Below are 14,379 nucleotides of genomic sequence, written 5' to 3'. Positions count from 1 at the left end.
TGACTTGCCTTCAGCAGTTTCAGGTCCATGAAAACTATGAGAAAGTCTAGTTCAAGGTAGACTTACTGTTGGTGGAGGAAGATCACACTAGGGAGCATTTAAACGAAATGTACATACACAAGTCCATGGGTTCACAGTAGGACACACGACAGGAGCTGTCTGATGTCATTGTGAGGCCAATTTCCATAAACCTGGAAAGGTAATGGTGATCAGGAGAGGTCTCTGAAGACTGGAAGACAGCAAATGTGACTCCTGTCTTCAGGAAGGAGGATCCAGAGAACCACAGGTGAGTCAGCTTGACATGAACCCCTGGGAAGCTGATGGAACAACTAATCCTAGAAACCATTTCTACAGACACCAAGGACAAGAAGGCAATCACCTTCTCGTCAGCATGGATTTACAAAGGGGGAAACATGCCTGACTGACCTGACAGCCTTCTACAATGAGGTGACTTGCTCATGTCCCCGAGTTCTTTATTCTGCTGCTGCAGCTGGCTACATATTCTAGGGTAGGATGTTCTTAATTTAAACCATAGATGTATCAAACAAATTTAAATACAGAATGCAGGATTAGATGCAATAAAAGCCTTCCTTTTTATAATTCAGTATAAGAAACTAAGCAATTAAACTTACTAAAACATAACTAATCAAACTAAATGCTGTCCTCCATCTTAGAGCTGGAGTATACCTGTGCAGAAAGTACACATTCAAAAAGAAGTAGCAATTCAACCTATATCTGGCTCTTCTTTCTTGTCACGAACAATAAACCACGGTAAACCCACACTTTGAAAAGATCACACCAGCTCACAGGAAATGCTTTTTCTGAAGACAGTATCTCCAACCAGACAGGAAGCATTGGCTTCATAAAAAGCTTTGGTGCCTGATATATTGCTCATAGGAAGGAATGATTTATAAGAAAGCCAATGAGGAAGCTCTACGTGCTCCTCTTCCACAATGCCAAATACTCGTCATAATGCCATCTTTCTGTGTCTCAGCAGATAGGTCTATTTTGCAACATGTCCATAGCTTAAGAACTCAAGCAAAATGCTTCCATTTCTGCTTTCTTTGTTTCTTTGGAGGGGGTGGGGCAATTTGCTGCTCTGGTTTTTGGTTATCTCAGAGTCAAGTCTTCTCACAAAAATACAGAAATACAATTATCAACAAACAAACTCATTTAAACAGAACAGCATATGTTGCTTTATACTGTACATCTCCACAATGTACGGTGCTGCTCCTATCTCTTCACCTCATCTTGAAGATGGGTTGTGGTGAAGAGCTTGGAGCTGCAGCTCAGCTACACACATAAAAGATCACATACATGCAATTGATACAATAAAGAAAGGTACAGCTGATCATGACCTGACTTCAGGCACAAATATTTAATTGATTTCATTCTTATTACAATGATTCAGGTGAAAAGTAATGAAAGATTTCTCCAGCGGCAGCAGCTCTGCTATAGCCTTTCCAGAACAAAATACTCTCTTCTTACCTACCCAAGCCCCATGCGTCTCCTCCATGTACTGAATTGTGAAGTACAAATCGTGGGAAACTGATTAAACCACTACTGCTCACGCTGGCACTAAAACGTTTCTGTAAGGCTATGTGGAAGGTGAGAACATCCACTTTATTACAGTCATTTGATCAAGGACCCTTTAAATGCAGAAGAAGATAATAAGTCGTAGAGACACAAACCTGGGGCATATAAAAATAACAGAGGCAACAGCAAAGACCAAAAGTCTTCAGACACTAATTGATGGGCCATCAAGAAACTCCAGGCAGAGCTTTGGAGAGGGACACCCTGGGCTTTGTAACTGCTGAGAAGGGGGCAACAAGAGGAACAGGGGGATTGGGATATCCCCAAGGCAAAACTTGTCGAGGAAAACTTGTCTACTCTATGATTTTAATGGTTTCTACCAGCCTGTGTAATGCGACAGGCAAGCTTCTGGTGCGTAGCTTTAAGACCCTTAAAAAGTGGTGCTGTGTTTGTCTTTTGTTTCTTTTGTGTTGGGATACATTCAAGAAGTAAACTACTCTGGTGGGCTGACCCTGGCCAAAAGCCAAAAACCCATCCAGTCACTCACTCACTGCCCTCTCCAACAGCACACAAAAAAAAATAGACGTGAGGTGAGAGGACTTGTGGATTGAGGTAATGACAATTCAGTCAAGAAAGCAGAAGTTGCACACCCAAGCAAAGCAAAAAGTTTTTTCACTGCTTCCCACCAGCTAGCAGATGTGCAGCCAATACCAGGAAAGATGGGCTAAGCATGTATAATGGTTGCTTGGGAAGACAAATGCCATAGCCATGAAGGTCCCTCCTTCCTCTTCCTTGCCATGACCTGGGTGTTTCCTCTGTTGTTTCTTGCTCTTGTTATCCCCACCCTTTCTTGAACACATTTCCCGAGAGGTGCCACCAACCTGGCTGAGGGGCTCAGCTGTGTGCTGCGGTGGGTCCATTGCAGAGCTGGCCACCCCTGGTCTCTTCCCACAGAGACCACCCCTGCAGCCCCCCACTGCCTACATCTTACCACAGGCACCCAGCACAGTTACTTACTGTACTCATGCATCCAGGGGGAGCAGAGAAGGGGCAGGTGTTTAGGGAGCCAGAGCAGCAGCAGGCACCAGGCACCAGCTTCCATCACTGGGGCAGCTGGCACTGGGGTTGCACCACAGGCGCTGCCTGCCTTGCCCTGTGCACGCTCACATTGCAGCTTCCTAGCCTTAAGAGCTCGGTTTGGAAAGGTGGTGTTACTTCTTTCCTGTGTGCATTCTGCCAAAGGGTTGTGGGGGTTTTATTCTTCTGCTTTTTTTCCTGGTCCTGGTGCTATTTCACAGTGACTTCTACTTTCTAAGGCTCTTTTTTTACCTCCCATCTTTTTACCTTCCTTTACCTGCCAAAAGCTGCACTTTTGAAAGTGTGACACTTAAACTGATGTTCTTTCAACATGACTTTAAATAAGTTGCTGTATTTATGTGGTTCACTTCTATTAAAGACATACGACATTGGCTGGTTGGTTTCTTGTTGTGGTGCCCCCTCCCCATTCAGAACTGCAGCTGCATTACTTCCTGAGGCCGTGCACCCGTGTGCGAGTGTGTTGGGGCAAGACACAGAAGAAGACGTGGAGAAACAGCGAGAAATACCATTGTAAGGATTGTGATAAATAATAAATGAAAAATAAATTAAGACGCCTCTGTTGGGTAGTGAAGTTTTCATCTAAACTGCTATGGACAGAAATAGAGACTTTTGTGAATGTGAACTGCTGTGTTGGCTTTTTTCTGAAAATGTCGTACATGAAGAGGTAAGCAAGAAGAAATGAAAATATCACAATAGGCAACCAAAATGAGAGAAAATATCATTAAAATGTCCCATGCCCATGATCTGAGGTCTGGCAGCCAGGACCGGTCAGCTGCTGAGCCTCCGACCACGGGTTGTTCTTGGGCTTTGATGAAAGGTTCAGACATGTTGATGAATCTTGTTCCCATCATATTTGATTTGTTTAGATTTGCTAGCATAGAAGCAACAGGTAGTATTTATTAACACACAAATACCTCCTTGTGAGGCCCAAAGAATTTGGATAGCTAATTCTGAGAGCAAATCTCCATCTATAGATTCATTAATCTATGGCAGCATTTTTGGGTCATTCCAAGTGTAGTGGAAACATTGTCAATAGCTTGTTCAAGTTCAGCAACACCCAAGCGTGGAAATAGAGCATGTACAAATTCATGAAATGTAGTTGGTCGGGTTACTAAGGGCTTAGACACGCCATGCTTATTACATACAGGGTAACAGTTGCACTGAAAGTTAAAGGTTAAATTTTTAGATTGGACTACGAAAGGACCAAGATGTGCCTGCCTACTGTGGAGGTACCCTTTTGTAGGCATTAATGCTGCAAAGCCAGAACCATCCAGGTATTAAAACGGTGGGCCACCAACCCCGTCTAGAGTCATTGCGATGCTTGCAGAATGAACACCATGAGTTCGAAGGACAATTGAGTTTCATTAAGTGCATTTGACTTAATTGGATTGTCCAAAGGGATTGCAACCAGACACATTGTTTGTGCTGTATGCATAGCAACTATCATTAGTACTCAGACAACCATTCCTCTGCAGACCACATCATGTGGAATTAGGACTGGTGAAATTATAGTATCTTTGAGATTTTGTGTTATTAACATTCAGTGTAAGGTTCCCAAGTTCCAAACCATTAAAAACACCTTTCTTGGCAATTGCTGATTCATTATTACCGATCCATGAGGTTTCCAGATCAGAATCAATACAAGCTTGTGTTCTGTCGCATTTAAATTGAAAGCATCCTTGGATATGATTGTAATATAAAATGTAATTACAACTGCTCATCTTCCCCACCCAGACTGAATTTACACCCTGGGGCATTGTCATGTACCATGGGGCTGTATCATAACGACATGCCTTAAAAGGTTGTTGTCAATAATTTGGAGTATTGGGAAATAAATATGTCAAATTAGGTTGATACCAAGATGCTTATGTGACAGGTTCTGCTAACTACCACCATTTGCGTCCAGTGCTCAAGGCTGGTATAAACAACAGCAACAGTCTGATTCATTGCGCACTTGAGAGACTGTATTCATAAACTGAACAACACGATTGCTATCCCATTCCTGGGAAAAGGGAACAAACACTACTATAATCATGTATATTAAATAACAATTATAGGAAAGACAAAAAAATGAGGGAAGATTGCTCATGAAATGATTTCATTTCAGGTGAAATTGCCAGTCAGTAGGATGAGTAAGTTAGACCAAAATCCAAGGAATTAATCTGAGTTCCTGGTTGCTGATGTTGCAAGCAGGGCAACCTTAAAGAACAAAAAACAAGACACCTTCATTTATTTTGGGTATTAGGTAGTTTGGATATCCTGCACTCAGAAATGAGGTGCTTATTACTCTAGTGACTGAACATCTTCCACATAGTACTTTGAGGAGGTTTTTGTAATACGCAGGAAAACTTCCTTTTTGTGGAGATTCACCTGGACAATTTGTCCAATAGATTATAATAATTTATGCCTGAAGTTGAAGTTATCCACAGATGCATCACTTCTATAGCAAAAGTAAGATCTGTAATAGAAGGGACAGCAGCATGTAAGAGCTGCTTTTCATTCAATCCATTCAATATTTTTATTCAATGTATGATAATTTATCATCAAACGCCAGGTATCGTTAGGCTTACAGACAGGCCATGGAGGCAAGTTATATGGGGAATGAGTTTTCTGAAAAATACCCTGTCTTTCTAACTCCTGACTGAGAGCAGTTACGCCTTGTGAGGCTTCAGGGTGAATATGAAATTGTCATACACGGATTAAGTACTTTCAGGTAATTTAGGTGCAGCCTGTAACAGAAAAGTAGTAGACCCTCCAGCTGGTATTGCATCCTTAGAAATTACAGAAATCTGAGTTTGATTGTTTGGCATCCAATGCCTAAGGGAGTCTTAACAGTCTGAGATTTTAATAAATCCAAACCTAATATACTTAAGGGTCCTACCGCCACTAAAGGTCTCAGTGTTCTTCCATAGGGCAAAACCAACTTTATCTTGGCCTGTCTTTTTTTGGCAATCCCTGTTAAAGAAATTATTTCTTGAGTTTTCTGAATTAATCCAGGGGCATCCTCAGCTTTAATCATTGATATTGAGGCTCCCATACCCAAAGAGACAGAACATAAATCTATTGCTATTAATGGCATGCAAGGACTTTCACGAGCATTAATTAAAAAAAAAATCAGCCAATTGGGACAGATCTGCAGAACTCCCTGGGCTGTAAATTGGGGTTTTCTCTGTTTCTTTACCAATACTAGGATTGGGAAAGCCAGTGGAAGATTTTCTTATTCCTCCTCCCAGGAACATTCCTATCCAGTCCTCATTCAGTTTTTTGCCATACTCTTAGGACACCTGCCTTAGCTGTTCTTCATGAAAATTTGTGGTGGCCATCACAACCGAAGTGGGGGAGCACCTCTGCCTCTGGCAGGAGCCAGGAATTGTACCATGGAGGTTTTAATGACAGAGTACGAGGAGGCTCTCTTACCCATATGATGCTCAGGTAAGGACGTGGGTGTGGAAGGCCTGCTCTCAGAGTCGAGATCATGCTTTTCATTATCAGTTTTCAATACGTTGGTTCTTTCAGCAATCCCATTCCTTGAGACTGAGTGTGTATGCTCTTGCTCTGGCTGTTGTAAAGCCAGGGGTCTGAAATTAGTTTCTAATTGTCAGAGTAATTGGCTCTTATCACGACTATGAGATTCAAAGGCAGCTGCTCTAGCTCACTATAGAGTATTTTGAGCTTGCTGCCTCATGGCTTTAAATAAAGTGCCAGTGGCTGCTAATGCCTCTTAAGAAGCCCCATGAAGGACCCTTACCTGCCTTTGTTACATTTATGAGCCTCCTGGCACCTCTGAAATTTTGCTTACAGCATTTCCCAATTGAAACACTTTTTAGCTACTTAATTCTTCTCTCACATACATGTTTTCCATGCCTTATCTTCTTGTTATCTTCACTGTCTTCCTACCGCCTCTTCCTGTGGCCCTGAATTTTCCCAGGTTCAGAGCTGAGTTGGGACAATGGGATGGGGAGAGAGACCAATTTCCAGAGCTGTACTCGGGTAGCCTGGCTCCTATGCTAGGACATCCAACTAGGTTTTCATTACTGTTTCTGAAACATCAGTTTCGGATTAAAGACCTGAAGCCAGATGTGGGTGCCCTCACCCTAAAAAACATTATTAATATTTTTATAGAGATATAAATAAATAAGTGGAAAAAACCTGGTGAGTGTTTGGTTTGCATTTCCTTTCTTCCATGCAGTGTGGCTTCAGGCTTCAAAAAAACAACAGGGGCATTAAGCAAGTATCACGCAGGAGCATCCCTTGGCACTCAGCAACTTAAATAAACACTGACGTGTAATACAGTGAACAAACATTGTCCTGACCGTGATTGTTCTCAGAGTTATGATGCCCACTTTCTTCAAGCCTCAGCTTCTTGTGAGATACTGTTACCAATTCTAAATGTTGCAGAGAAGCTTCTGTACAGCTATACTCAAGGTTTTATCATCTGCGTATCGCATGTTGCAGAAATCTTCGTGATCTGCAAGTAATTTGCAGGAGTTTTCAAGGCTGCATGCACATGTGTAGGATGGAAAAATAGCTGGTAATAGTGAATTTTCAAAATGTGCTCACAACAGAGCTGCTAGTAGAAGCTGTGTAAGTATTGACCTTGATGGGAAGTCCTGCGTCTATCTCCCCATGATTTTCTGTTTCTCATTTTAAGTCTTTCCTTTCTCTCATTTTGGTTTTAGCAATGAACTGCAGTAACCACAGGCATCCTCTGCCTACTATTAACATAAGCATTTTTTGAGTACATACATCCACAGAAAGACACAAATATGAATATCATATATCCTTGCCTGGTGGCAAAATGTACCTTTGATAGCACGCCACAAAACTCCAAGTCTTAAGTGAAGCAAAGCAACCCTCTCACTATTTCATCCCTTACATTTTCCTAGACCTGTTCTCTGGAGAAGCAAAAAGATACAATTGGAGGTCAGAGATGGGCAGCTGGTGCTGCAAGAAGAGTACAGCCCTGGTAAGCATACCTGGGGGCACACACCACAATTACGCTGCAGGTAGGACATAATGGCAGGACTATCACCCACACGTCTTGCTGCTGTCAGGTACAAGACAAGCACCGAGCAATTCCACTTCAAGCAAAACCGAAACAATGGATGCCTCCTGGCCACAAACAGACCATCTGGAGTATCTCAGCATGTGCCAGCCTGAACAACAAGCCTGGACAGGAAGCAACCACCAGGCAGCAAAGCCCCCTTCTTTTCACAAATGATGCTTCACTTCAGGTACCAGCTTCTGCCAAACTGATGACAACCATGGTGGAAAAGACAAGTCTGGTACTAGTTACAGCATCCATAACCACAATCCAGACCTTCTTCCAGCGTCCGTGTCCTCCAGCAATCCTCCCTGGCACCACTCCCAGGCACAGAGCAGTGCAGGCAAGCGTTTTGGCCAGTGTGAGGTAACCTGGCAGCTTTACCTCTGGGGTGAAAACTGGCTCTGTCACAGGCAATAAGATAACCTACATTGGAATTACAGTGTGGTGCCTGGCAAAAAATAGCAGCTAGGAGATTATTTTTCTAACTAATTTCTTCTGACTCAATTCACAGACTTCCATAGAAGAGAGCTCTTTCAAACACTTTTGTCCTTATCTTTGCCATGTAAATCAGCTCACTGAGTAATCACATGGCTGTACTGTAGCCTCATAACTCTGGATGTGCCCTGAGTGAGAAGAAACATACAGCTCCTCTCACCGAAGAGGTAATTATCGTGTTTGCATTCAGCAGCTCCTGCAAAGAAAAAGGTGGTTTAATTAATATGAATCACACTAGCACCTCTTCCTACTCTGAATAGTCTTGGAGAATTTAGTCATATCATAGCAAATGTTGCCCTGAAGACAAAATATCCAAATGTGCTAGCACAAACAGGTGAGGCAGCCAGCTATTAACAACTGAGAAGCAAGAGAGAGCATTTTCCACATAACGCCCTGGTTTAAGATTAGCATGAAGAACAGTTCCAATGCAGGTACTGCTCTGTGATCTCAAACCAGGCAACTTGCTCAAAATCAGATGTTTGAACAAATTCAGCAGTCTTAGTCTGGCTATCTTGATGTTACTCTACTATCCTGGTGGGCTCATCCAGATCCTGTTCCGACATACCCAGTTCTCCCTGGACACCGCAATGAAGGGCTCTAGATGTCATTGCAGGGTGGAATGTATCCCACACAGCAAACAATCATTGTGTTATTAATGAAGCAATAGGGAAAGAACAAATCTGCCGTGGCTAGCGGGAATCAGGAAGAAAGGCGCAGCATGGGTGTCATGACAGGGCTTGGTCTTGTGCTTCCTGATAAGCAGATCCAGCCCCTTTGGAAGGTAGTGGATGGAGGCAAGGGTCATCCTATGGCAGCAAGAAGACACAGTAGCTTCTTCCTCTGCCATGAACAACTCCTTAGCTTCTTTAATCCTGCCTGGGCTCTTCTCTCGCTCTTTAATAGTTCTTTCACTCTAAAACCCTGGATGGTGACATCTCTACTTCTACCAAAAACTGCTGCAAGAAAAAAAACCTTCAAATTTAGAGTCTGGACAGAAATCATTCCTTGACTTATGTGCACTATTTTAAACTCTAAAATAAACAGGATTATGAATATTTCGTAGTAAGTCTTGTTGGCAGTGTTGTAGCTCAAGCATAGCACTGTTAAACGCTGCTTCCTCACAGAACAGGTCTGCTCTAAGTTTCTCAAAGTCAGAAGTAGTTACTGTAAGTGAAGCAGTTTGTGCAGAAGGGAAGGAGAGGATAGAGTGAGTTGGTTTCATTGTAAGATATTTTTGTATTCATCAAGTTAATCCATATATGACAAAATGACAAGTTTCTTATTTACATTTTTTATTTTGGTTGTTTGTTTGGGTTTTTTTTAATTTACACTTTGAGATGGAAAGTCACACTCAAGGTTGAACAGAGATATTTGGAAAGGAGCAACTTCTGTGAATACAGTGTACCGGGTGATGAAGCAGGACATGCTTAGAGGCAGTCTCCAGGAAGCTGGCCAGCTGCTGGGAGCCCGGGAGACAAGAGGCTGTATATCTGTCCACCGGCTGGGGACTCCCCATGCATGCTTCCATGTGTGACAAAAGACCAGCTGTAAATACCATGACAGACGCATTTTCAATACACAGAAAGAAATCTGTAACACAGGACACCTCAAAAAAGCACCCAGCACTTCTACCTAAAATAGCTGCAAGGGAGAAGAGCTTTCAGCTTAAATAACACCCAGCCACTCACTCGCCAGTGAAGGCTCAGCCTCCCCACTCACACTTCAAGCTCACACAGTCTTAAAAGCTCAGCAACAAGTCCAAGATGAACTTTAAATCTGTGCCTCCAGCACGAACAGGAAAAAAAAAAGCTGTGCCGGGTAAGAAACATTTATCGAACCTAAGAGTGAAGTAAGAAGCAAGATCCAGGAGCTGTGAAACTCTTGGGACAGCTGGAGTCCAGCAATTTTTGCTTCAGCTTTAAAGAAGTCTATATGTGATGCAGGTTCTATGGATACCTATCATCCTTACTAAGATCTGGAATTTCAAGACCCTTTTGCCTTATCTGATATGATATGGTATTTCACATGCCAGTTGCATCCATGTCAGGTTCACTCTAAACAAGCAGAAGAAAACACTGTGGCTGCACTTTCCACACCACATTTCTTCATCTGCTGCTTACTGACTGCTCACCTGCAGCTCAACCACATGGCAGGGTGCTTACAACTCACAAACCAACCACCAAACTCAATTTTAAAGCGGCTATAAAAGCAGCTACACAGCACAGCAAGATTTCAGTAACAATTTTCTGAACAAACTACTCATAACTGAGGTGTATCCTTTCACTTAGAGTAACAAAGGCTAGGTCGGATGCCATTCCAACATTGGATCATCAAGAATGGACAGTAATTTGCAAAAGGGGATCACAGCAGATTATCAACATTTTCAACACAAGCAGCAAAGCTATGGTGGGTAAGACATGACAGGTATTCAGGAAGCATTCTCTAATGCCAGTGTACAACTTGGCCTGAAAAAATAAGTATTTGTTGTCAGTCCCAAATGAATTAATGTCACCTTGTCAGTGTTTTCCAAGCATTCTTTTTTTACCTGATATCTATCTATCCATCCTGAGTCAGACTCCAAACTCTGCTGCCATTACAGATCTGAAAAGTCACTCATGGCCACCCACATTTTTCACGTTGTATGCAGATCTTAAGGAAAAGACTGATCTCCTTCGCTGGTTTCACTTGGCTAAAGGCACCCACGCTGGCTGAAGTCAGCTCTTTCTCTACAGCCATTAGCTGTATCTAGCAGCTTTTATAACCTTTGAACAGAAAAGCTACTGCCACATAGAATGAGGCTTGCAAGCACACATTTGGACCCCGAGAGTATTTTAAAAATATTAGTTGAAACTACCCTACAAACCACTTAAAGATTTTCTGCACAACTCTGCCTTTATATGTTTAGTCTATTTTAAACAGCTCTCCAGGGGATAAGACCTTCAAGCCTTCTGCCTTCACTTCTTTTCTGGAAAAAAAAAAAAAAACCCACAACAAAATGTAAATATTTTAACATGCATAAGTCCAGTCATGGACTATACTAAGCATGTTTCCTGGTCATCTTTGGTTTCCTGGTATGTTTTGTACATGAGCCATATTCAAAAGTCCTTGGATCACCGACAAGCTATATGAAATCCACTTATTGTGCTGGGTATTGAATAACTCCATTAAACTCCACAGGATTGCTCATGCCATGCAAAATAAGAGTTACTGTATTTTTGTGTGTGATATTAAATGAAGAATTGAAGAATGGTTTTGATATAGTACTCAAGCCACTGTTGCTAAAAGTCAGTGATGGCAGCTCAGGCTGGTTTGCTACACACTCATACGAGATTCTTGGAAACAAGTTACGCAGGGGAGGACTGTAAGAAAGAGAGGAAGGTAAAATAAGATTCCAAAGGCAGAACTGGGCAGAGGTGGGCACAGGTGGCAATGATACACCAAACCCACAAAGGGAAATACAGCAGCCTGAACAGAAATGATTTCCATAGGCAGTGGAATCTGAGATAAAATTTTTACAATTCAAAACAATTTATAATAAGAAAACCAAGACAGCATTTGTTAACATGTGGAAAAAAACTTACTGGGTAGCAAGAACTAAGCCACAAAAGACTCAAAGATTTCCATGAGCATCACCAAGCTAGCAATTTAAAGTTTTGTGTATGAATTATCAGTTTCACACACTGAGTAGAAATCTACAAATGGCCCAAAGGGTTGATTAGGAAAGTCTCCACCAAACCAGTAAGCATGTGGGATAACCCAGAAAACAGAACAGGAATATATCCGTTCTTACAGCAGTTCAAATGTGGCAGGCTTCATCTGAAAGCTCAAACTCTATTAGAAGACAGTACAGCTGCTACTGTTACCTGAAATGTAATAATCAACTACACATGGAGTTGTTTTAATTGTATTCAGATTCACAGTTGCATCTAAACAAAGCCAGGCGTACAGACAAGTCCTCCTCTTGCATCGCAGCATTAATTCTTACTTTTAAGGTAGACTACCAGATGTGGTAAGGCCAGCCAGTCCTGCCATACAACTGACAGCAGCGACTATATGGAAACAAGGGCAAACACTGCAGCCTGGGGGACAGGGCTGAGTTTTGTCACGTTGCTGCCTGTTTCTTATATAAGAAACCACGCTGGCATCCTGTATGAACCTGTGTGAAGTAAAGGCACCCACCACCCTGTTACAAGGATTTTTTTGACATCCATTTGGTCCGACAGCTGAGAAACTTGCCCCGCCTTAGCAAAAGCCACTGCTGCAGTGATGCATGACTGATCTTTGTTATTAGGATGCCGCCTCAGAACAGCCCTGACGGCAAGGGCTGCTCCAGCAAAGGCAAATAAAGAGCAAACAATGTGGGGTGACGGCAGCAGGGGAAAGTAAAACAGAACTAAAGTACCGGTCAGAAATTGGAAATAAGCTTGGGAGGTGAACGAGCTTGTAACTTCTGAGCTTCAGCTATAACATGCTTTGTGTGAAGCAATGCTGACATAGGAACAGAAGAGCAAAACCCCTAATGTAGAACACAAAGCTACAGAAGTATAATGCCTCTTGCAGAAGCGAATGACAATGGGGGCTGTTTAAAAAAAAGCACAAGAGGAAAACCCCAGGCCATCTCCTTTTGTCATAGGTAGAAAGACCTATTAGAGCCTTCTACAAATAAGCATTCTATAAATATGAGACTACAGTGAAAAAAATTAGCACTTTTAGGTGTCTTGGAGAGTTTGCAGGGGATACGTTTGTGAATTACTGCTGTTTCTTTGATGGTACCTGCTATAAATAAAAGCACAAGCTGTAGGCGGCAGCATAAACAAATGCACTCTCACATCCCCATCACCAAACCACAGCTCCCACCAAAAAGCAATTCTGTGACCACAGAAGAGCAAGTAGGAGCACTGCACTATCCCTTTCTGTGTTTACATGGGAATCCTTTGCAACATGCCCACTGTAGCAGGAAGAAGATTTAGGGAGGCCTAGAGAATTCAAAAAGACTCTTCAAGGGCTCATGGCTCCTCTGTAGTTTCAGGAAATTCCAAGCATGGTGAAGCCAAACCGCACCACCGATATTTAATATCTGTGCGCCCTGTCTGTTGTCACTTTTTGGACCATAACCTTTTTTTTCCTCTCTGCCTGCACTGGACAGAACTTCCTCATCTTCAGAAGAGCTGTTAGTGCTAATTCAGCCTCTCACTGAAAAGATGATCAAGTGGCTGAAGAAGACAGGTAGCTGATAAACCTTTATCTGTAATGAAAGATGTGCTACATTGACATTTGAGAAGGACAATGAAACAATCCACTGTTTTCCAGTCTCCAATCCTATAGAAGCAGATCCATTGTATGCTGGTCCCATGAAGACTCAGATGCATACAGTGTACATGCCGCGGTGCTAAACTGCTCCTTCCCTGTCCTGTCGAAAGCAAGGCTGGGCAAACTCACTCTCAAATGGGCAGTAGAGTGAGGTGAGACAGCCCTTGTTGACCCTAACACTCGCTACCTCTCAGCACACCTGATCTCCTCCGGTGCAAGGTCTCACCATCAGGGCTTCAAAAATGCAGGAGGCAGCAATGCAACAGCTGTGCTGGTTCTCTGCATTTGTTCCAGGCGGAGGAATTCTTCTCTTGTGTTCTAAAAAAGCTTCCAGGCTTACACCCCAAGCCTAGGGCGTGACCACGCAGAAAGTAAAAAGGTTGTTTCAAAGAAACAGTAAACTCACACTCTTGGTGATTGCAAATTGTCCGACAGAAGTATCACAACGCGGAGAGGTGAAGCCCAGGTGCAAGTCCATTCTGCCAGTTCTGCAGGAGTTGGGGCTCTGCTTCACACCAAGTCAGCGGGGACTGACTGAACTATGTGGATGGCCCTGCCATCTTGCAGAAAAATTCAACATCATAATCAAAAGTCAACATTTTTCATGGGAACAAGATATTTCAATGAAACAAATAAAACCAAGTCGTTGAAAAATCCATGCTTGTCCACAAAGCCACTGTGAAAAATCTTCACCAAGCCCTCAGTGGATTCACTAATGAGGAATTCATGCGTGAGTCCACACTGATCCTAAAAATTTAGACCCATGCATGGAGACTGCCATGTGGAAAAGATTTCTATGCAGAACTACTTTAATTAGCATGAAGTGTAGTTAAACTAGGGTAACTCCACGTGTGTAATTCCTTTTATGCCACTATAAAAATTAATTTTATTTAGAT

Source organism: Falco biarmicus, chromosome 5, assembly GCF_023638135.1.
Source record: "Falco biarmicus isolate bFalBia1 chromosome 5, bFalBia1.pri, whole genome shotgun sequence".
Taxonomy (NCBI): Eukaryota; Metazoa; Chordata; class Aves; order Falconiformes; family Falconidae; genus Falco; species Falco biarmicus.
The sequence above is the reverse complement of the archived record's forward strand: the minus strand, read 5'-3'. Positions refer to the sequence as shown.